Source organism: Corapipo altera, unplaced genomic scaffold (assembly GCF_003945725.1).
Source record: "Corapipo altera isolate COAL_440 unplaced genomic scaffold, ASM394572v1 224, whole genome shotgun sequence".
NCBI lineage: Eukaryota > Metazoa > Chordata > Aves > Passeriformes > Pipridae > Corapipo > Corapipo altera.
In genome coordinates, this window is record NW_020884959.1 from 1,649,377 (window position 1) to 1,672,687 (window position 23,311).

At 37.8% G+C, this 23,311-nt stretch overlaps 2 long non-coding RNA genes across 3 annotated transcripts in view; both read right to left on the reverse strand.

Annotated features, from left to right (window-relative positions):
• The window catches only part of LOC113956901, a 17,979-nt gene extending 17,258 nt beyond the window's left edge, over positions 1-721 (reverse strand). The window contains exon 1 of the long non-coding RNA XR_003531006.1: positions 630-721. This is a non-coding gene — a long non-coding RNA (uncharacterized LOC113956901). The remainder of the gene's footprint in view (positions 1-629) is intronic.
• LOC113956902 lies at positions 722-8,950 on the reverse strand. Of its 2 annotated transcripts, XR_003531008.1 has the most exons (4): positions 8,777-8,950; positions 8,510-8,649; positions 927-1,074; positions 722-819 (listed from the first exon to the last, which is right to left on the reverse strand). It is a non-coding gene; the product is annotated as an uncharacterized LOC113956902 (long non-coding RNA). The 2 variants fall into 2 exon arrangements; XR_003531007.1 differs by having other exon boundaries at positions 8,510-8,950.
• Positions 8,951-23,311: the final 14,361 nt, after the last annotated feature.

Consider the following 23,311-nt stretch of genomic DNA (forward strand, 5'->3'; position numbering starts at 1 on the left):
AGTTTACTGTGTTTGGGGTGTTACAGAAGGAATAATCTCTGTTGAACTTTTAACCACATGGAGTCTTTTCAGTGCTGTTCTCCCATACACTGGAATCATTATCCAGCAGCACACACCGAAGGGTGAAAAAGGAACCTATCCAAGTCAAACGGCAGGAGACATATAAGTTGGAAGTAGACCAGGACAGCAGGGCTAATTTCCATTGTCCTATAATAAGTACAGGAGAACTTTAATGACCACAAATGGTCAAAATGCCAGTGTCATCTCTTATCCAGCTGAATGCTGACAGCTCCAGCAAAGCTGTCCATTAACACCATGCTTGTGCACTCAGTATTGACTCTGGAGGCAGAGCACTGCCCATCAAAAAAAGGAAAGGAAAAGCTGGATTTACTTTTGTTGCCTTTCCTAAACAATGATTTATCTCCTATGATCTTGAACCTGAAATAACAGGCTAATCAGATATTCTACGAAAGGTATTGAACCAGCACATGCTTAATTTCATGTATCTTAGTAGCTAAAATGAAATAAAAAACAAAAACAAAGAAAAAAAACACAACCAAACAAACCAACCAACCAATCAAACAAAAAAACAACGAGAAGGGAAAAAGAAGTATATAAATGCTATTTACCTTATTTATACTTTCCAGCTTCCACTTATTTATGGCTAAGGGATTTTCTGACCCAGAGTTGGCACGTTTTTATTCAATAACTTTGAATAGAGTCTCCTTCCGTGGATTTGTTTGGTTCACTTTTGAATCTGTGTCAACTTCCAGCACCCTTAACAGCCTCTGAAATGCAGTTCCATAACTTACTTAACACCTGAGTATGCAAAAATAAAGTTGTTTCCTTGGTTTTGAACTGCACTATTAGTTTCACGTGATGCTCAGCTTTTACACGTGAAGAGGATACAGTCATTTTCCACTTACCCTTTTCATGTCATTCCCAGTCCTGTAGATCTCTATCAAATTCTCCGTCAGTTGATTCTACTCCAGGCTGAAGATTGTCAAACTTCTTTTATCACACAGAAACTGCTCCATGAGCCTGATCACCTTTATCACTCTTCACATATGCACTCTGAAATGGGAGCACGAGAATTACTCAGAGCACCGAAGAAGCAGATTGTACCACAGCTCTACACAGACAGTCATGTTTTCCAATTTGTCTTCTATTTCTTTCATAATAATTCTGTTTTTTCCCCTGAAGTCAATGGAATTCAGAATTCCTAAACTTCTGTTATTTAACAAAAGGACACTGTGCCCAGCTGTCCCCCTAACAACTACCAACACTGACGATGTCAACACCGTGATATCTGCAATACTTCTGGTCCCGTTACAAGACACTGCCTTATATTTATGATTTTCAACTGTCCAGCTTGGCTTTCAAGACATTATTGCCCTTTTCACATAGAGCATGACAACAATCTCTCCTATTTGTCCATAGATGAGTTATCAGCTAGTTCTTTCTGTATTTTCTCTAGCAAACAACAGTAGCTCAAAAGTAGTTGACTCTTCTAGAAAAGCTTGGCGAGTGTGAAGTTTGCTCTTACCTAGATGAAGTGGAGATAAAACTACTTACCATGGACAAAGACAAAACCTTTGGGGACCTTGATGTAATTAAAAATAAGCCCCTGCCCTCTTCAGATAAATACAAAAAAATCTCAAGCAATGGCTGATTTAACTTAGGAACTCAAAAGATTAGAGGAACTCAAACTGATTGGAAACTGTCACTGAGGGGTTTAGATCTCCATTTCCCTTTTCTAGATTTTAGTTTCTTCCACCAGCAGACAAAAACACCAGAAGCAATGTGAATTTCACAAAAAAACCTGACAGTGACTCAATCAGTGATGCAGTTCTACCAGCATTGCATTGTCTCTGGTTGTCCAACCCTGTATTACAGGTAAAATCTCAAATATTCTTCAGACCACCTGGGAGAAAAATAAGGTTATACATGTGCTACAGAGAATGTAGTCTGAATACAACAGAGCTTGTTCTATGCCCATCAATGTCAAAAATCACCTGTAAAATCTTTATAACTGGAAGGGATTTCCAAGAAGGAAAGAATGATTTCTCACAAACCAGACTGGATTTTAACTACCGAAAAAAAAATCTGCAAGATAAATAAATAGATTCAGAATTCAGGAAGCTGAAGAAACAAAAATGGCAACATGGCTTTCTATAATCCAAGTCATGAAATCACAAAGAAGGGCTCCCATAATTAAATATAAAAAATAATTAAAAAATTACATAATTCATTACAATCTTCCTTTTCTTTTCATTTGTAGCTCACAAGCATTTGTTTTTCAAGAGCACTACATGAAGACCAAGTAAGACTGGACAGAGAAAGAAGGAGGCAGCTCTTGTTAAGATTCACGAGGGTAACGCTAACATGCTGTAGCTGAATCTCATTTGGAGCCATTCAGAAGACTAAAGGTAGAGGAGAGATATTCCAAATATGTATTCATAGAATATTAAGATATAGACATAAAATACATAACAAAAAGGCTGACAACCTTCAGGACAGATGGCTGGCTCCTACATTTTTGCCAGGATATGGTTTCCTCTCTTCAATTATGACTAGATTTGTCAAGTTCTGATTATGTATCGACATGAAATTGTTGCATCCAATCACGTAATCAAAACTATGCTACTAATAAGCAAAAATTACATTAAAATAACTATCAAATATTCTCGCTAGAAAACTTCACACATTTCTATATGTATCTTCTGAAATTTAAAAGCAAGTCAGAGGAGCAGGGTGAGAATCTGTATTTCTATATATGCATAATATATGCAATACACACTCAGCCTGGTTTTGAAAAGAGCCAAGTTACGATAGAAATAAAAATACATTGTAGGTGAAATAAAAACACATTTTAAGTAAAAAAGAATATAAAATTATTCCAAAGACAAAATGCAAACATACCAGGTAGTTTCAGTAATAAACTGGAAATTACATGAAATATGAAAAACAGTAGAATTCCTTGGTCTGCCAATAATTCCACACTGATATTATCTTATCTATTGATTATATAGAAGTCTAGAAAGCAAGTATTATTTTCTTTTCTTCATGATATATAAGAGCAACAACTATACAAGTCCTCAAAATCAGCTTCATCCGTCTATCACAGTTAAATTTTGTATATTGGCAGAAACATATTTAGGCAATAATAAGGCAGTTTTGAAAAAATCTGCAAGAAACATAAAATTGGAACACAATAAATTACTTCAGAGTGGGGGATACCACAGGAGAACTCAAAGGTAGAAGTTTTTCTGCAGCCAAGACAGAAAGATGATTAGAAGCCATGAGTGTATAGTTAATATTTTTTCTTTCCATGTGAATTTTGTCCTGTATTGTACCAGAAAATCAAATGATAGGATTTTTTAATTCTGTGTTATACTGCCCTTCTGAATGCATTCCTCCTCTTTGATTGCACCATCTGGTTGGCAATTTGCCTAAGTGTCCTTCCTGCTTTCTCGGAAACTAAGTGTGGATGTGCTTAGGAAAGAAATGGGAAACATTGCCACTCAAAGAGTTGCCTGCCTGCACCATTTTAAATCTGCTCCCATTCTTGTCCCTTTTCTTCTGTTCCATCACCGTGTTTCTGCCTCTTGAGCATCCCTGTGGCAATGGACTGGGTTACTTACCATGGTGGTGATAGGAAATGTTTAAATTTCAAATAGGTTTTTAAAGAAATATTTCCATGTATTCCCTCCTCAAATGGAGGAGGTTTAGGTTGGTTTATGTGGTTTTATTTAAGGTGCACAGCACCATTGCTTTTTAATATGTGCTGGTGTATCCAGACACATGATTCTGTCCCTTTCTTTCTCTCCCTTTTTTTAACCATGTGTAATCTGTAAATAGGAACTTATTTTACACACATTTTCCCCTTTTTATTTTATCTATAAGGTCTTATCTCAAAACACTGCTAATGAACGTATTTGTGAAGATCCAGGGGCACAGATTTTGCTGAAAATATCTACGTCTTCTTACCCAGGAACTAACTGCACATCTAGAAAGGCTTGTCTAAACTAGTGAGAGGCTGCTTAAAGACTTCAGGTTAAACCCATAAGCCATAAGAAATCTTGGGAGGAAAGCACAAACACAAAATTGAGATCCTTCAAAATCTAAGCTCAGTTAGCACCTAATCCCATCGTTTATGGCTATGATTGCCAGTCTCATAGCCATCAATAGTTCTTTCATAGAGAGCTCCTTACGTGGACCTGCCTAAAAGCACTCACTCTTCACAGTGCTGATAAACTCAGTGCTCCAGTCAGACCCTACTCTCCACTGGATTCACAAGTATTCCTCTGCCTACCACATTGCCTCCAAAGGATGTTCTCCACCTGTCTAATTAGATTCTTTAAAAAATATGCCATTTGATCTCCTACAAAAGACACCTGAGATATTCCTACCTTAGTCACTAACTGGTACCAACTGTTCATTTTGTACATGTTGATCTGCACACCACCCTTCTCCCTGTGCCTCCCTTTCTTTCCACCTTCACTTCAAGTATTGCAATAAAAATTGTAACCCACGAGTCATAAATAGAACTCATTCGTTCTGCTTACACCCCTGGAAGAATGTGGTGCTCTGTGAGCAGTGCAGTTTATGATGCTGGCTTCAGTATGAGTAGGGAAATCCCTGACACTTATACACTTCAGTAAGTGAGGGTTTTTCCCTTTCCTCACAAACGTTGTCTTTGACCTCAGCTTTAGATCTCTGCACAACTCAAATCTCCTGCTCCCCTGCAGAACCAACTCTGCTATTGCTCTCTAACTGCTGCCTGGCTCAGTGGCAGTCTGTTCTCTTTTCTGAGCTATTTATGACTTAATTTAGTGCCACAATGTTTGCTGAATATTTCTTTAAAAAGCTTTTTGATACCTTGACATAAATAATCATGAAAACCAGCAATTTTTAACGGGAAATGCCCCTGGTTTTCCATTAAAATAATTTTGGTTATGCCAAAGCAATGCAACTGGCTATAAGCAATGTGTTGAACAATGTTTTGTTACAGTTCTGCCTATGAAAGCTTTTGCAATATTGAAGGGATGTCAGTATTTTCAAAGGGATGCAACATCTATATTTATGTATGCAGAGACTATTAAAAAAGAATAATCCTCTAAAAATATTCTGAGTACAAAACAAGTTTTCAGCATCAAAAACACAATTATATACTATAGTTAAGATACCCATATTGTCTTAAATAAAACCATTATTCTACTTTCCAACTATTGAGACATACTGCAGTATCCAATATGCCAGAGCAGTGTAACTGTTAGTAAATGATGACTTTTTAATGGGAAATCCTGTACATGTTAAAAATATGATACTCTTCCTAATCATATGTAACTAAAGATATCTTCTGCAGATCATGAAGATTTGGAAACCTCTGAAAAACACATGTGCCAAGCAAACCACTAAAAGCAAGGATATACTGAATTTATTTATTAATTTATACAGTGCCCATCTAAAAGCACAGTCTGGAATCCTATACAGAATAAACAAAAATTAAACCAAACTGGGCTCAGAGCCAAGAGAAATCAAGTGTACCAATAAAATGGGGGAGGGTGAAAGAAAACTATTCCAAAAAGATATATACATGTCCAGATACTGTGCTGTCTTAGTGGACACATCATAATATCAATACTGGAAGTAACAGAAATACAATTTACAGCAAGGATAGAAATATTCAAGGGGAAAAAAAAAAGAAAGTAATTATGACAGAGTTAATTTACAGCTATTGAAAGCCACACTACAGAGGCAATTACAGTGGAGGAAATACAAACTGTGTGAATTCTGAATGAAGATTGAGTACATATATTGTCACACATCTATGAGATTTCAGCTCTAACTATTGATCATATTGCATTTTATTCTTTGATTGCAATATTCAAACAATAAGAAAACATTATAACTGCCATGTAAGAGCTTTTGGGTGGGTATTCCCTCAAATATATGAAGTCTTATTTTATCACTGTCCTCCTTCCCATATTTTATTTATAACATATCAGGGTTTTTAGTCCTTTTTACGATTTTGATGACTTAGATGAATAATGATGAGGTAGCTGCCTAAATACAGATCTACTATGAAGAAATACCTCTGAAATCTAGAGAGAAAAGACAAGGAAGCAGCACATTCTATTTTCAAAAGGCATAAAGAACAGGACACACAATTAAAATGGCTTTTGGCTGTGTATCCTCTCCTGATCACAGAATGGGTCAGGTTGGAAGGGATCACAGTGGGTCATCTGGTCCAACCTCCCTGCTCAAGCGAGGTCTTCCTAAAGCACATCACACAGGACTGTGTCCAGGTGGGTTCTGAGTATCTCCAGTGAGGGAGACCCCACAACCTCTCTAGGCAGCCTGTTTCGGTACTCAGTCACCACGAAAGTAAAGAAGTTTTTCCTCATATTCGTGTGGAACTTCCTGCATTCCAGTTTCTGCCCATTGCCTTGTGTCCCACTGCTGGGCACCCTCGAGCAGAGCCTGGTCCCTCCCTGACACCTCCTGCAGACACTGACAGAGGGAATGAGGTCCCCTCTGAGTCTTCTCTTCTCTGGGTTAGACAGGTCCAGCTCCTCAGCCCAGAACTGGACTAAGGGCTGAGGAGAGGGACAGAATCCCTTCCCTGACCTGCTGGCAGTGCCCTTCCTCATGCACCCCAGGACGCCCTGGCCTTGTCCCCCAGGACATACTGCTGGTCAGGGACACCAGGTGCTCCACCAGCACCCCCAGGTCCTTCTCCACAGAGCTGCTTCCCAGCAGCTCAGCCCCCAGCCTGGACTGGTGTGTGGAATGCCCTCCCTGCTGTTTTTGCTCCATCATGGACACCCTTCAGCCCTGGATACTCAGGGTGGAAATAATTTTGTGGCAATAAGCCACTGTCGGGTCAGGCCCAGGGCAACTGAGCCAGCAGGAACACAGAGGTGACGTGAGGGGAAGGCACCACCGGCACCTGCTGATTCTGACTCTTTCTTCATTATTATGTTATTTTACCCATACCACTGGCAGTGAGCTTTACAACCATTTTTTCCCTGACATTCTCTCTCCCAGGACAGCCCCGTACCAGCCCTGTTTGTAATACATGGAATTTTACATGTCTATTCACTGAAGACATTTTCAGTGACTCTCCTCCCCTCCAATTCACCCACTCAGGTTTTCAGAGTCTCTGTCAAAACAATCCTCTCCTTACAAAACTAATGAAAACTTCAGCAACAGGTTTAGATTCCCTTACCACGGAATAAGATCTCAAAGTGAGATTTAACACCCAAATCGCAATCAGAGAAAAGCAAAAGACTTTTTCTACACTACTTAGTGGTTTTGAGTTCTTTATAAATAGGTGAAGTTTTACTGAATGTGAGTTATACAGTAATATTACTAAAAATATCAATGATACTGAGCTCCAGGGAAGATTTAAACACATTTGAGACATGAAAAAAGTATATGCTATAAATAGTTGCAAGGATGGATAGTAATCAATAATGTGTGGACCTAACTCAATAATTCATTTTATATTGCATATAATATTAATATACTGAAAAACGTTATTCGAGGAAAACTGTAATTGCTTAAAAAACATAATTTTAAAAATATTTGGAATGCCTTTGCACTTCATTTAGCATTTCTAAAATTGCTAGCTAAATTCTCTAACATTAGGATGAGTCAAATTAATCTCTTACAAGTATAATAAAAAGGATTGTGCCATCCCAACATTCTTAATTATTATATAAATATATTTCAAACTGCTACATTAAGTCAAAATCCTTGACTGTATTACACAAAGCCCTTACAATTAACTTCATCTCTCATTTGAAATATTTATATCTATACCTAAATATTTATTTGAAACACTAGGTTTGCTTCCTTAATTACACATTACATTTAAGAGGGGAGGAAGCTTTCCCTCATGCCTCTCCAGGTAGGTACCTGCATGTCCATGAGTGTAGAGAAGCACACATACACAAACCATTTTTCCAGGGAAAGTTTAGCAGTACATCTCTTTAATGCCTCTGATTAAAAAAAAATTTTCCTTTTCATTTTACTAGGAATCTCTTATTGATTTAGATCATAGTTGAAACCCCCAATCAGCTTTATCAGAGATGAAGCTGTTCCTACTTCTAATTATAACAGTTTTCATTTGCTCTTTAAGGAACTACAATAGATCAGGATACGATTTTCTCTCCTGAGTGTTTGCCTCCAGATTATTATTACTATTTTCTGAAAGTCTCAGCCAAGACAGTTCAATTCAAAAATGTATCAAAGAGAATACTGAATAGTTTGCCAGGGTTACTAAATTCTAGTAACTCATTCCTTTAAAGGCTTTTGTATTCCCAAACTTGAGGGCAAAAGTGTAAAAAACAGAGGCAGGGGGGGAAGCTGAAATTATAAAAGAGGGAGAATAACAAAGGTAAGAATCTGAGGGACAACACTCTTCAATAAATTAGATTAGGCAAGTCCAAAAAAGAAAATCCAAAACCATACCAAACTCCAATACTTAGTAGCAACTTACAGAGCCGTAGAACAGAGGTCCGGCAATGCCCTCAGAGAGCTGTGGGATCTCTCAGGCTGGCTCTATAGTCCAGTCTCTTGCTCAAAGCAGGATCAGCCCAAAATTCAGATCAGATTTCTCATAGCTTTGTCCACTTGGATCTTAAAAAGCTACAAAAACTGGTGAGTGCACAACTTTGAACCTGTTCTGAAACTTAATTATCATCTAAGTAAATTTATTTTTTCTTGGATCCGGGCAGATCCTTCCCCGTTCCAGTACGAGCATCACCTTTGTCCTGCTACCATGAACTTCAGGATGTGCTCGGTCACTTCATCTTTTGTCTTTAAATGTTTGGAAATAGTGCCAAGATCAGGCAAGTTGCTGTGGAGAAAAAAAGGACATTAAAACTGGATTACTACAGAGACTGGGAGAGGGAATTAGATGAGATAAAATGCGATAACAGCACTCCAATAAACAGCTAGAATGGAAAGAGAGTGAATGAGCATGAGAATTGGGACTCAGAGACAAATTCTGTGACTGAGGTGTTCCAGAAACTTTGAGCTACAAGTGTACTTTTGATCACAACTACAGGTAGTTTGGTTGAACACAGGGTCTCAACTCGTCAAGGAAAAATAGTGAAAGCTTTGGATTTAATGATCCATTCAATGTCCCATCAGCTTTCCTGCCACCAGTGACAGAAGGACCTGCACAAGCCTGGTTCCTGCACCTGCCCTGTCAGGCATTCAGCCGTGACTCACAACAACCCCAGGCAATACTCCAGTCGTGGGAAAGAGAGGCTGGAAACCGTCTGGCAGAAAAGGACTTGAGGGTCGACAGCAGCAGAACATTAGACAGATGGAGGCCCAGGACAAAACTTGCTGGATGCTGCCTTTAGCCTTCTCCCTTTTTTGGGGACAAATGTACCTGGACTGAACAGGGATGAGCCAGAAAGGAGTCAGCATCCTTGCATGAACAAAATCACACGAGACTCCAAAATCAGGTGCCTTCCCTGCTCTCAGTCCCACCTGCCCAACAGCTCAAAATCTTCCCAGAGCATACAAATGAGCCCACCAATTAAGGCATGAGGCCACACTCCAAACAGGCACATTGACTTCACACAAACCAAAAGCACAGAACCCAGCAAGAAACTCGCAGGCCACCCTTGTAGTGAGTTTGGGCAGGAAGCACTGAGCCACCACTGCCCAACAGGGCTGGGACTGTCAGGGACATGGTGTTTGCACGTGTGTCCTGAGGAGATTCTTCTGCCTTTCTCTCCTAAAAGAGAGTCTGGTTGTTTATTTTATAGGGACAAGAGCGGATACAGGATGCAGTACAGGGAATGCTTGTGGGTGAAAGCTGAGTACAAGACCAAAGATTCAAACTCTTTCCCAGTATAACTATGCCATGGGAGAGCCCCGACACTGACTGACTGACAGTGCTGGGGCTTTTGGTTTCAACACCTTGGGCTGGCACACGGTTGATCCTGTGGCAATTTTCAGGCTGGTTGAGTTTTGTGCCAGCTGCCTGGTCGGTGCTGAATCGGCACTGGCCCAGCGTGGCAAGAGCCGCTGCTGCTTTTAGGCACCAGGGAGCCATGCGACAGCTCTGATGCCAGCTGGCTGGCAGTGCTGGGGCTGACAAGCTCTAAAGTGTCACTGGAGGCAGCAGGAAGAGGCAGGAAGGTCAGCAGCATGGGCACCAAGGCCCATGGCAGGAGAGGACATCATGGTGCCCACAACCCTCCTTGAGCAAGCCCCTGCTGCCAGGCCCAGCCTGAACCCTGGTCCCAGCCCTGGGCAGCCAGGTACTTTGCCTCTCACCCTTGCCCTGGCCAGCACAGCCATCACACTCCCAGTTGGTTGAGGTGTTCCTCAAGCAGGAGCAGCCTTGGTGGATGCCCTCAGCAGTGCAGGAGCAGCACAGCACAGTTCCCAGGGCCTGGGAAGCAAATGAGTAGCTGGGTGTGAGGACAAAGTGATACAGCAAGGGATGGTTCAGCAGGGTCCTTGTTCTTTGTCCTTCCTCCTCGAGCCCCAAAGGACAGAGATCCTGTGCAGAGCCCTGGATTGCAGCTTTGGCCACTTATCCTCTTCATCCACCTACTCCCTAACTCCCAGGAAAAGCCACTTACCAGCATTGCAGTGCCTCTGATCTACCAGTTGATCTACCTGCTCTTGCCAGGTCCTCAGTTTCTTGGCTGCCTCCAGGATTGCATGCCTGGTGTCCCCAAGGAGAAACAGGGTGTAGCACTGTAAGTACAGACAAAGGAGATGAATTAAGGTTGCTAACTTAATTCTTAACTTAATTAGGTATTTACTAACTTTGCAGCTGTAAGGTTTTCTTTTAATGCAGTTTTCTGCATGTAATAATAAACCTTGTACTTATTTAACTGATTTCTATGCAAGAGAACAACTGATAAATTAGAAGCACAGAGTCATGAAAAGTTCATGGCATGCAAATTGTGATGACTGCTGTAGTATCTGCCATAGTTTTCAGGTCTGAATTGCTCTTTAGTAGCATTAATTTCCCAGTGTGCAAACATTTTTTCAGGTGCTTTCTGAGGTTGGCCATTGTACAAGTAGTTTAAAACTTTTTTTTTATACAGAGCCTTTTCAAAATCTCATTACTGAAAATGGGAACAGTTCAACTGATATGGATTGAAATCCATGGATTTTGCAAGAATATCCATATTTCTGAATGCATAAAGCTACAACTCAGCCAGATGCTCAGGTATGTGCATACTAATTGCATACTAACAGTACTTTTGATATCAGTAGAATTGACAATGTTTTTTAAAATTAATTATACACATACTCATAATGCCAAGGAAGAGCTCACACTAAACTCAGAGAAGAAAAGAGACAGGAAAGGCCAGAAACATGATAAGCGATGGACATGATATTATCTTACAGCATTAAAACAGAAGAAAGGAGAAAGAAGAGTAAATGATCAGGGAAACAGTTTAAAAACACACATTCAAGATGCACAGAAAGCCTATAGAAAGTTTTTCATTCTCTTTTCCCCAAAGATTCAGCAAGAGTTTTTGTGTTTCCAGAACTGACAGTTGAGTGGCATTTGGGGCTCTTGCTTTTCAAACAATAGTTGGAGAACAATTAGATCATGCTTCTGAATGAAGTTTGAAGCAGTGGAAGAGAGGATCTGAGATTTGTCTTTTGCTTCTTTGGTACAGAAGAATTGTGCAGCATTTAACTCATGTTTTTACTGGACAATCTCCTGAGAAAGGGAGTTCCAGTTGACACAGCACCATATGCACAAACACAGCTGAATTCATTTTGACCAATGATGTAGCGAATGCATCAATATAATCCACCACATAAATGTTGGGGCCAAGCCTGCAAAACCTCATTCATGGGAATAATCCCATCAATACGGAGTCCAGATTAAAGGATACACATAAAACCCCAACAAAGTTAAGGTTTTAAGTTCATCATTTGAGAGAGAGAGATAATATTCATAGAAACATGCAAACTACTGGGATATTCATTAGAAAGTGCAAAGCTCTCAGAGTCTGACCACTGATATGCTGGCACACAAAAATCTCCGTGAGGCAATCAAAGCTCTTTTTCAGAATTATATGATCATCTCTATGTACATCCCACTTTTTAAATTTTTTGAAAGCTTTCTAGCTTTTGATTTACAACTTTTCTGGGGTTTATCAGGTGCTTTTAGTTTCTTGGCACACTCCCAAACTCATCTGGGTAGTAGCATGAACCCAGTGATCGTGGCATCTAGAATTCTATCTTCAAAAAAGCCAAATACCTTTCTTACTGTCACAGTCAGTTCAAGCTTTCAATACACAAAATTGCTCTCTCCTGCAGTGCACACACACAGAAACAACCATTCTCCCAACACAGCACACACCCCAATGACCTGATTGCTTTGTGTTTGCTGTGTCACACTTAACCTCACTGCTTTAAAACCAATGTTTCCTATATACAATGGTAATTGGAAATGGCCTTCGACAGCCTCTGAAGAACACAATTATATTATATAATGATATCTGAGAATTAGCAAGACACCGTATCACCTTGTTTATCCATAAGTAACAGGGTATGATAAATGAGAAAACCTGATCCTAGCTAATGCCTTTCTGACCACCAAAATTCCCTAAATGGATGATCCTAATTGCTTACCAGTGCTTCTGAAATACCACATTCACAAAAGTTTCCTCTTATAATCTATACAGATAGTCCTATTTAAAAATAAAATCCACCTGTGTACGCTTCAGGCCTTGCTTTAATGAAATTCTATCCTTATTGTAGATATGGCCACACAGAAACCACGGAAGTGACATTACAGACCAGGATTTTCACTTATGTAAAATGCTTTTTTGATGAAAAACTGACATTTTCCTAAAGTAATCAACCTTGAACTTATCAATAGGTAAAACGCTAATGTCTCCTTTACTGAACCCTGGGGATTGCACAACTGTTTAATCTTACATACGTTTTCACTGAACTATTTTTTTAGATGATTCAGAATAATCACAAACCTTATTTAACACAGGATACATCTTAACTGTTTCACCTTTCTCTGTTAGACTTTATCTAGGGGCCCTCAAAAAATAACAAATGCTTTCCCATCCCAGGCTCATAGAATGGTTTGGGTTGGAAGGAACTTTAAAGACCATCTCATTCCAAACCCCCTGTCATGGCAGAGACGGCTTCCAGTAGACCAGGTTGCTCCAAGCCCTGTCCAACCTGGCCTTGAACACTTCCAGGGATGGGGCAGCCACAGTTTTTAAAGGACCTGTGCAAGGGCCTCACCACTCTCCCAGGGAAGAATTTCTTCTCAATATGCAATCTAAACCTACTCTTTTCCCAATATGCAAATGCTATTTGTAGCTAGGATCCATGCTAAAAGGTACTATGAACACGAATTTATTAATTCCTTTAGCTGATAGAAAAACTAAACATCTTGAGGTTTCCCAGTTCTGATGAGATCTCCTGCACCCAGTATTCAGTTATCAAAGCAAAGTTCCCCTAAGTTGTGGTTGGCACTAGTGATGCACAGACACAGAAGTACCAGTTTTTATGAAGATGGGTCATGCTAGTAAATCCACTGCCCCACTCATTTTGCTGCTCAATTGTTTCTCCTTGCAAGGGTAAAGTCTGCTACTCTCCCCTGCCTTGAGGACACGTGGATCCACAACTCTGCTGCATAATGAACGTGCCTGTCGCTGCCAAGGTTCGGAAAACATTTGGGCACAGGTGTCGGGTCCTTGTCAGCCTCCAGGGCCAATAAACAGAATCTCTGCAATGTAAAATGAGACAATACATTCACAAAGTCATCAAGTTTTCCCAGAACATGCTAAGCTCCAAAATAAATGCATTTCAAGCCTTATAACACTACCATATTCATAAGACTCATTACTGGTTTTAATTTTGCTTGGTGCTTATTTACTGTTTACTCTCTTGCTTTACTGCTCTGGTGAAATTGCTCTTAATTGATACCTCAAAATGGAAAGACACAAAAAAACCAGGAACACAATTCCAGAAATGCTTGGTCCCTAACTAATCCTGCCATAGACTCACTACTGCCAAGATGGCACCATATTAAAAGGTTAAAGGAACGTCTTCCAAAATTTCTGTATCCTCTTTAATATCTCTTGTCAATCTTTTTAAGTGGCTTTTTGGCAGTGAAAGTAGCCATCTCTACTCCGTGACAAAACACTTTCAACAGAAGATGACCTTAACAAGCAAAGTTATGATGTCTCTCTGATGACTGCAGCTGTCTCAGCATGATTTTCACAGGAACAAAGTCCCTCTGAAAAATGAGAAACACAACTTTTCTCTACAAAAAAAATTTATATTTCCCAAAAGTTAGGATTCCCAGCAGACTCTCACACATTATCTTTTCAGGGAGCCCTTTCCCATGAATTTATAGCAATTATCAAACAGCAGTCCCCAGGGATACACAGTCTCATTCCCCACATGCGGCACTGAAACTTTCCTTGTTTTTGTTCTGGTTAACGAATCGTACTCTACCTACATTGAAAATTCCCTGCTGTCCCTTGAAAATCCCCCTCAATGCCCCTCAAGCTGCTTGCCTACCCCAGTGCCACCTGTATCTGCCTCCACTGATCATGGTACCAGCTTACATCTATCCACTACACAGATGCCAGCTTTGCTCTCCAACAAACCCAGTCTGTTCCGTGCATAATTTCACGAGGTTGAACCCCCATATCTTGTGATGACTTAAAAACTGCTTGTCTAGACAAAGTTATCTGCAAATTCTCATAGGCTTTTGTGCACACTGCATTGTGAGTGTGTGCATTTAATGTTTGCATTCATTTTAGGTCAGACTCATTCTACTGCACAATACGCAGTAAAACAAGTACAATCAGCTGATAACATTAAAGAATGGTGCACAGTTGTTCATTTCCTTAGCAAGAAAACAATCAATTTAGCAAAGCAACAAAATCAATTAAATATCAGCTATTCCCCAAGATACTGCTTGCTTTCTCCCATCTGAACTCTGAAGCCTTTCTTTCTGTGATGGCGTAAATGACAACAGGAAGATCAGAAATAATGGTCATGCTGCTCCTTCACCTTTCTCTCAGCAGCAAGGCCAGCAGAGAGGATTTCAAAGGGAAAAGTCGTGCAAAAAGCACTCTGCTGTTTGAGGGAAATTTACATTTGAACCTTATTGATAATAAGAAGAAATGATTAATTTCTCCTGCAAACAGCACACAATAGCTTGGGGTTTGGTATTGTATTTATCCAAAGACAGTGGGAAAAACCTATCACCTGGTGCTCTAACAGGCAGCAATCTGATACCATTAGTGGAACTCACAATACTTCATATTGCATGTGAAATAGTAATTGACTGCCGAGTACTTTTAGTTTTATGATTAAAGACATGAAGTTATAAGTTGGAAAACTGTGTCTTCTTTTGCCTGTCAGAGAAAAATGCCCTATCAAACCCATAATATATTTATTAAAGAGGCATGTTTAAGTACTCACACACACAATCCATGTGTGTGAAGAAATCTACAGGGCTAGTATCTCTACTACAACAAACATTTTGGTATAATTTGTTAGGTTAAGTCTTCAAAGAGAGAGATATCTATTGACATGTACCACATATTTTTATTTGAGATGCTCCAGGATTTTTACACCCTGAAACTCAGCAGCTATTTTTCAATCCGCACTATAATTATATTATAATTACCAAATCTTATTTTTAATTGCTAATAATGGTTATGAATATAATTTAACATAGATTAATATATCAATACAGAATCCATATACCAATATAACATTAATATATCAAAATACAAGTATTTTCATCAACTTAAAATAAATGGAAATGAATAGAACTTACCTTTTCTGAAAAATTTCCTGTTGATATAAGTTATGATTTAGGTAGTACATTTTTTCAAAAGTACACTCATGACATTACTAGTGAAACTTATTTTTGCAGTCTTTTTGCAATACTTTTCTAACAAAAATCACATAGTTTAATAATAATCACTACCAACTAACTACATTTTATTAATGCCTTATTTTTAAGTATTAATACTGCATTCATTTATTCAATTGGCTTTTAATTCTGCAGCTTTAAGTGAAAAGTCTTTCAGATTAGCTGACAAAAATAGCAAACTTTTACAAGATTAACCCCTTCCTTTGGAACCTTTCAAATTAGTGAAATACATTCCTTAAGAAATAAAACGCAAAGGCCTTTTACATGAATAAAACTTGCTATGCAAACCAATTGTTCACAGGGCTAATCCTGCCTCCATTAAAGCTTACAGAAGTTATTCATCAGCTGCAATGTGACTGTGATGTTGGACCATTAAGAGTAGCTCTCTAAAACATTCTTTTATAAAAAGATTTGAGTGTGAAACTGAAAAATCCACGTCAGCGCTTTCTATGAAATCCCTGTAATGTTTTTAGATTGACAGAAGTCATACACAACTCTACTAAGAACACTCTGGGAGTGTGAGGCAGCAAATGCGATGCTTTTTAACAACACATTTTCAGTTATTACTATAAAATTGTAATTAGATAGTAAATTACAATGTTAATATTCACTTTGAACAAATAAGTGTTTGTAGTTGTAGAACTGGGCATTATTATGGTAGCACAGGGACCTATTCACCAAGTAAGGCATAGACTTTCTTCATAAAAGTTATTCTATTCTGTGGTTTTTCCTTATAAACTTGCATGAAATGCTATCTTTTTATGTGCACTATTTGCTGAAGTCGTCTTTGCCAACATCAAAATCTGTATTTCCCTTCGGGGAAGCACCAAAACAAGCATTTCTCTCATCTGGTTCCCCTATCCAAAGAACACAAAGAAATAAAGGAATGATCTGCCCCTGTACAGAAAAAAGATTACATAAATTAACTGACAAACTTCAGCTCTAACCAGTTCTACAGGAACTTTAACGTTTCTCTCTCCATTGCAGAAAAAAAAGTTACTCTTATAATATTTATACAATATACTGAAGGACACTTAAATATACTAAAAACATACACAATACATGAAATTACACACATTAATAAGTATTTACATTATAAATAATAACAATAACATACTACATTATTCTGCAATGGATGTGAATATATATAATATGTATTATATCTGGAATATCAATAAGAGTCAAAAATAGCAAATCCATGCTTTGTTTTAATTATTTTTACTGAGTTCTCCTCTTACCTTTCCCCCCTCCTAGGAATAGCTCATTCCACAGTTAAGGAAGTTATTTTGCAACACATACAAAGTTTTTTGCCAGTTTGCATACAAGGAAAGATTGAAAATACACCTTACGTATTACATCAGATCGTTTGTAATGTATTTTGCATAACTTGTGTTTATAAAAGTTGAAATTTGGGGTTAGAAAAGTGTCTCTGAAAACACATTAGAAGGCAGTTCGGTGATAAATGTCTGCAAATGATGTTACAGGCATGTGAACTACGATTTGAACTACGATCCAGAGAGCTCCAGAAGAAAGGCTTCCTTACACACAGAGGTAGTTCTGAGGTAGGCATGCACAGAGATGTCTCATTCCATGTGTATAAAAAATATTTTGTAGGAGAAGTGTGAGAAATTGAAGTCTGTATCCCTTTGGAATGTTAGGAATCACCACTCCCTAAAATCAAAAGGTACTGACCATAGAACAACCACAGCACTTTAACAGAAACTTGGAGCTGGCCAAGGCAAACCTCCATTTGGCAAAAAGGGCATAAAACAGTTCTAGAAGGGTGTGATTTTAAAATTTCAGTGATTTATTGACTCAGCTCATAGGTTTAGAGCATTAGAATAAGTCCCAGGAGAGATGGATGAGCGAGCATAGAGGAGGTAAAGCTGCCAAAAGGTGCATGATAAGTACATTTATCACATGGTTTTGCAATTTATCTTATATGTCTCAAATTTTTCATATAACCCCCATTTGTAATCACCATGTGAAAAATTAGGGAGGCATGTGATAAATTAAGTTGTGAATTGTGATTTCTAATAAGTTAATCATTTATCCATGTAATTTAAATTTAACTTCTAATCACATCTAGTCTTTTAGGACACAACAGACCAACAGAGAAAAACATACAAGGAAGATTAAAATGAGAAAAAATAAAGACAGAAAACATGTACATAAATAATTTTTTGTAACATAGTATCTTGATCCATTGTATCTAAGGTAAGTAATTTCAACTTATCAACGGAAAATATTCCAGAATCACAAACAACATCACAAATTTTGTTACTAAAAATGAAGTATCTCTTAAACCAAACTGCCTTTAGGTAGTACTATCACATTATTGGTCCATTAACCCATTTCCTCAGGATTTAACACATCCAAAATGTCTTAGCAATTTCTTTTTAATGTGGTATCCAAAGATAAGTTTTTTCTTTTTTTTTTTTTTGAACCACAGTCATCCTGGAAACTTTAAATTTATATATATATATATATATATACACACGTGTATGTGTATATATCAATTCATCTTATTCTTAAAATTATGTGATGGTACTAATTGCACTTTAGCAACCCAGTATGTAACTAAAACTACTGCATCATCAACTAAAAAAAAATAATTATAAGCCAAGTATTTAACTAGTTTGAATAAAATCCATTATTTTCATTAATGGATCTTATTTTTACTTTACTAGTTTTTTTATTATCAGATTAAAAGCACATTTTTTATTGTTTTTCCTAATGCAATTCTGTGTGGAATGTTCAGAATGAATGGTATAGTTATTTATTTTTTTTCTTCTTGTTTTTTTATCCTGCTCCTATTCCTTCTAATTTTCAGATTAGTATTGTACCATTTACTGTGTACACAAATGCACATACACTAACCATGCATATGCATAGTCATAAAACCTTTTTTGTTCATATATATAGATATATATATACACACATGCTTTTAGAAATCTATTGTAACTTCCATTCTTTCTGCTGTTGGAAAGAAGTATAGTAGCTCCAAATAATAAATTGTTAGTAAACTGCTATATAAGCTTTAGCAATATTTACAAATTTTAATTTACCCATCCCCAGTTATTGAGACAATTTACTCAATGGAATTAGATCAACTCATATTCCAAATTGCAATAAGGACTTGAACTCCATCCGATACTTAAAAGACTGTAAAATATTAAAACCTCTTGTTTAAATATTTGGGTCATGTAAATTCCAGGAGACCTAAGTGTAGAATTTCCAACATAAATAGTCGTGACTGTCATTCTTGTAAGTGAAAGTAACATGTGGGATGACAGAGAAAAATCTTTATAGAGCCAGGCTCTGCTCTTGACTCCAACGTAAATTCTATGTGAGTGCTGCCACTGACTTCTGTGGAAAGATTCAAATGTAAAATCTATAAGGTGCAATGGATATTAACTTAATTCTTTGCTTAGTCAATTAGCTGTTTAAGGAATCTAAAAGTTTCCTAAAATCCTTCTCTGCCACGTCTCCAAAAAGAGTGAGTTTTGTCCTCGAGCCTGATACCCGGGTACAGTAGTGAGTTGTGTAGACAGTCATCTGTCATAGAGAAAAAAACACATGTAGGAAAAAAAATTCTCAAATTACTGTTTCCAAAGGCAAAATCTGGGCTTCAGGAAGGTGGCTACAATTGCACACAAAACACAGAGCAAGGCCAGTCTATGCCAATTAAACATTTGGCCTGAGTTGCTTATAGTAACTTTCCCAAGACTACAGTTTATATTTCTCTTGCCGTTGTAACTAATTGAGAACAATACTTTGCATTCCACAAAGGTTAAAAAAACCCTCTTAGTGAAAGTTATGATTCATAGCTAATAGTATCACTGAAGATTAATTACTGCTATTTTGAGGGCTTCTGACAGACCAAGAAAATGACATGCACTGAGCACATACAAGGAAAACAAAGAATTAAAGATAGAATCAACTTATTTACAGGTTTTGTGACTCTTCCCGTGAAATGGACAAATAGTCTCAATTATACCATTGTTTTCTATACAACACACTGGTAACAATACTTTTCAGGGTTTAACTCTCACGAATATCTGATAGATCTTTACTTACAGAATGCAAGGAATAAACAAGCAGGAAAAACCAAGCTGCTAATTACACTTAGAGATTGACCACTTTGATAACATGGTGAATGCACCGTTACTTAAGCAAACAGAAGGGTTTGCCCTTCAGTTTGTATTGTACTGTATGCAGTTGTAATCACAACCTATCATGCTTAGTCTTCCAGTATCTGAATTGCCAAAAGAGATGAGCTGCGAGCTGTTTAAGCAGTAGCCCCGACCATGCTTGTTTTGTCACCACAAGGCACCACGTTTTTAGAGTGTAGCCTTTTTCCTTACAGAGAAGCCAGGCTAGAAACTGAGCCTAACATTTGGCTTGCCACAAGATATTATCTGGAATTCCTTTCTGAACTTGATAGTAGGCAACTCGACCTCCAAAGTTGAACAGTTCTACTTACAAGCTCAGCTTACTGCTCATGAAGCTTGATTTATTTTTACCACATCCCAACCTACCAAAACACGGATTGTTTATTTGACAGAAAGAATAAGGCAGTTGCTGTCTGTTCCTGTGCTTCTTAGAAGTTGTAAGCAATGCCATCTGGAGTAGACTATTAGTTGGAAGGTTGCCAAAAGGTACTCCATTAGTTTTCTAGGGAAAGAGGTCTTGAGTCGTGCATAAGATGCTTCCTGGAATCTGTATGGCAACCAGTGAAATAAGATCTTCTGAAGTCACAAAGTATTACAATAAATGACAGTAGGGTTTAAAAAAAAACCAAACAAACAAACATGCATTATTCACATTTTTGTCCAATGAAGAAAAAGGGACGTTTATGAGAGACACTATTTTGGCTAATATTGTGTGCATCTTGGAAATCTCACCCAAAAGACTTCATTGTACACTGTTGACAAAACTTAGAATAGAAACAATATTTTGAAGCTCAATTACATCTTTCCTGCTACGAACTGGCAATGGAAACAGGTTTCTTAATATGCTGCAGCAGTAGGAAATCGTGATTGGATTTCAACACATAAAAGTGGTTTAAGGAAAAAGGTTTTAAAAGAGGAGAAATCATAAGTCAGCATCATGCTGATATGGTGATAGATGCTATAGAAAATGCATAGGTTAAGATGCAGATGATTCAAGTTGCTCTTACTAAATGAAAAGAGCAATGATCCTTTCCCCCTAATTCTGGATATATAACACAAACCCCATGTTGACCGCCCTTACCTAAAACCCCAGAGGTTGGCTTTAGGTGCTATTTATCTCTCATTGGAAACCTCACTTCAGACTCTTTGCCAAGTTTGGGGGCTTTTTTCCAATAGAATTACGCTATGCATAGAGAATCAACCCAGACCTATCTACAGCTCTCTTCCACAAAAAGCTCCTGTTCTAAGGAGGGACTCTTCTTGAGCAGCATTTGTTTCCACAAACAAAAAGTTAGTACTCTTGTGTTGGAAATGAAGGGTTGCAGAAATATATAACAGCATTTCTATGTACCCTTTGAGTTGTCATGAAAAGGGTTCATCTCTGACAAATCTGAGAGCTCAGGAAGGAGATATGTCCCTCTAGCCATACCTATAAAACTCCAATACTTTTTATGGGTTTTTTTTGATTCTTTATTTTAACCTGAGAAAGGAAAAAAGGTTCAATGAGAGTTGGTATCTTTGTCTTTACAACTGCCTGCAGAGGAAATAAAGGAAAAATTTCCTCAGTCTCTGTAAGAACTGATGAGAGAAAAAACCTGTTTTGCTTCCTCTCATGAGCAAAGCATATATATTATAAATCAGAAGCTAATTCTGTGGATTTATGTAGCAAAATAAGATGTGGATCAATCCTGGTGGAAGTACAGGTGCCATATATGATACTCTCACTATGGACTGATCCTCAGTTCTGGACTGCTGGGTGATTCAAGTCTGGTAGAAGTTTCATCAATTCCCTTTACTTTAAAAAAGAAATTACCTTGGTATCTGCCTTTTAGCTTTAGGAAGCAATGACACCTATCAATTTTACCTTAACTATTAGCATATCATTCCTTCCAAAATCCTACATATAAATGATGGCACCATTTTTATTTAAAGCAAAAACAACCATCAACAAAAGAAAACCTGAGTTCAAAGTAAGATCATGCTGAGGTGGAAAATGCAAGCCCTCAGAAATCAGGATACACCAGGATTTAGCTTGCATGTGTCATCTTACTTCAGAAGCCTGATATATTTAGATACAGCTTTTCATTTTGTGACCTCATGATGTTCTTCCACACTGCAAAATGTCTGGGAGGGCTGGTTTTACACCAAGTTTGAAATGTACAGTGTATACACATTGCATCTTCATGTTCTACATATTTAATAACAATTCTCGTCTTCCAAGACATACTCATGGCTGAGTTGTTCATTAAGCAATTTTAAAGAGTTTTATGGCCCCGTGAACAATAATTTTTCGTGGAAGCAGACTAAATTGTATGCTGTGATAATTACACCAAACTAATTGTAGGTAAAATTAGCGAGGGGTCAGATCAATTTAGTTTCACAAGAAAATATATGCTTTGCTTACACCTTAAATGATGTTTAGAAAATTAATCACGTAAAACTGAATCTCCTTAAATCAACATATATAATTTCCTATACCTTTGCGGTGAAACAGGAACTTTTAACATTGCTTTGAAAAATGAAACTTCTTAAATATTTTTTTTTAATTATCATTTTTGTTTAAATTACCAATTAAATTTGCCCTGGAGAATCAGCAACGTGAGTCTTTTCTGCTCTACCAGTACATTAAAATGATAACCAAACACAGCATGTAAGAGACAAACATTGATAACACAAGCACGTTTTTTAAAGCTCTTTTACTACCAGCTACAACCTTACCCCAATAATGGTCTTTAATGATATATATAATTTCTTTAGATTTACTGTTTCAATAGCGATACAAGTTCTCCAGACAATGTGAAGTCCATTGTGGAGCTCTTTGATATTTCAAATATGTCATCCTGGTGGTGTGAAAAGGTTGTAGCTGCCATTTCAGCCACTGGTGGTACAGCCTTTCTGCCCAGCCCTGCTCCAGAGATTTAGGTCACCTCTAAGAGTCTGTGACACTGACCTAACACCCAAGGAGGTTGACTGCACAAATTTCACATACAACAAGCACCACGCTCCTCATTTTGCTTTTCTGAGCTCATTTCTGGCACTATCCTTGTTGATACGAATTTGTACTAATTTGAAAGTTTTATCACATAGAAATTATATTTTATGAATTTACAGAATAATGCTTTCTATAGTCATGACATAATTCATATCACTGGTTGCCAAAGAGCTAAAAAACTGTTCAATAATTGGCTGTTAATTATTTCAA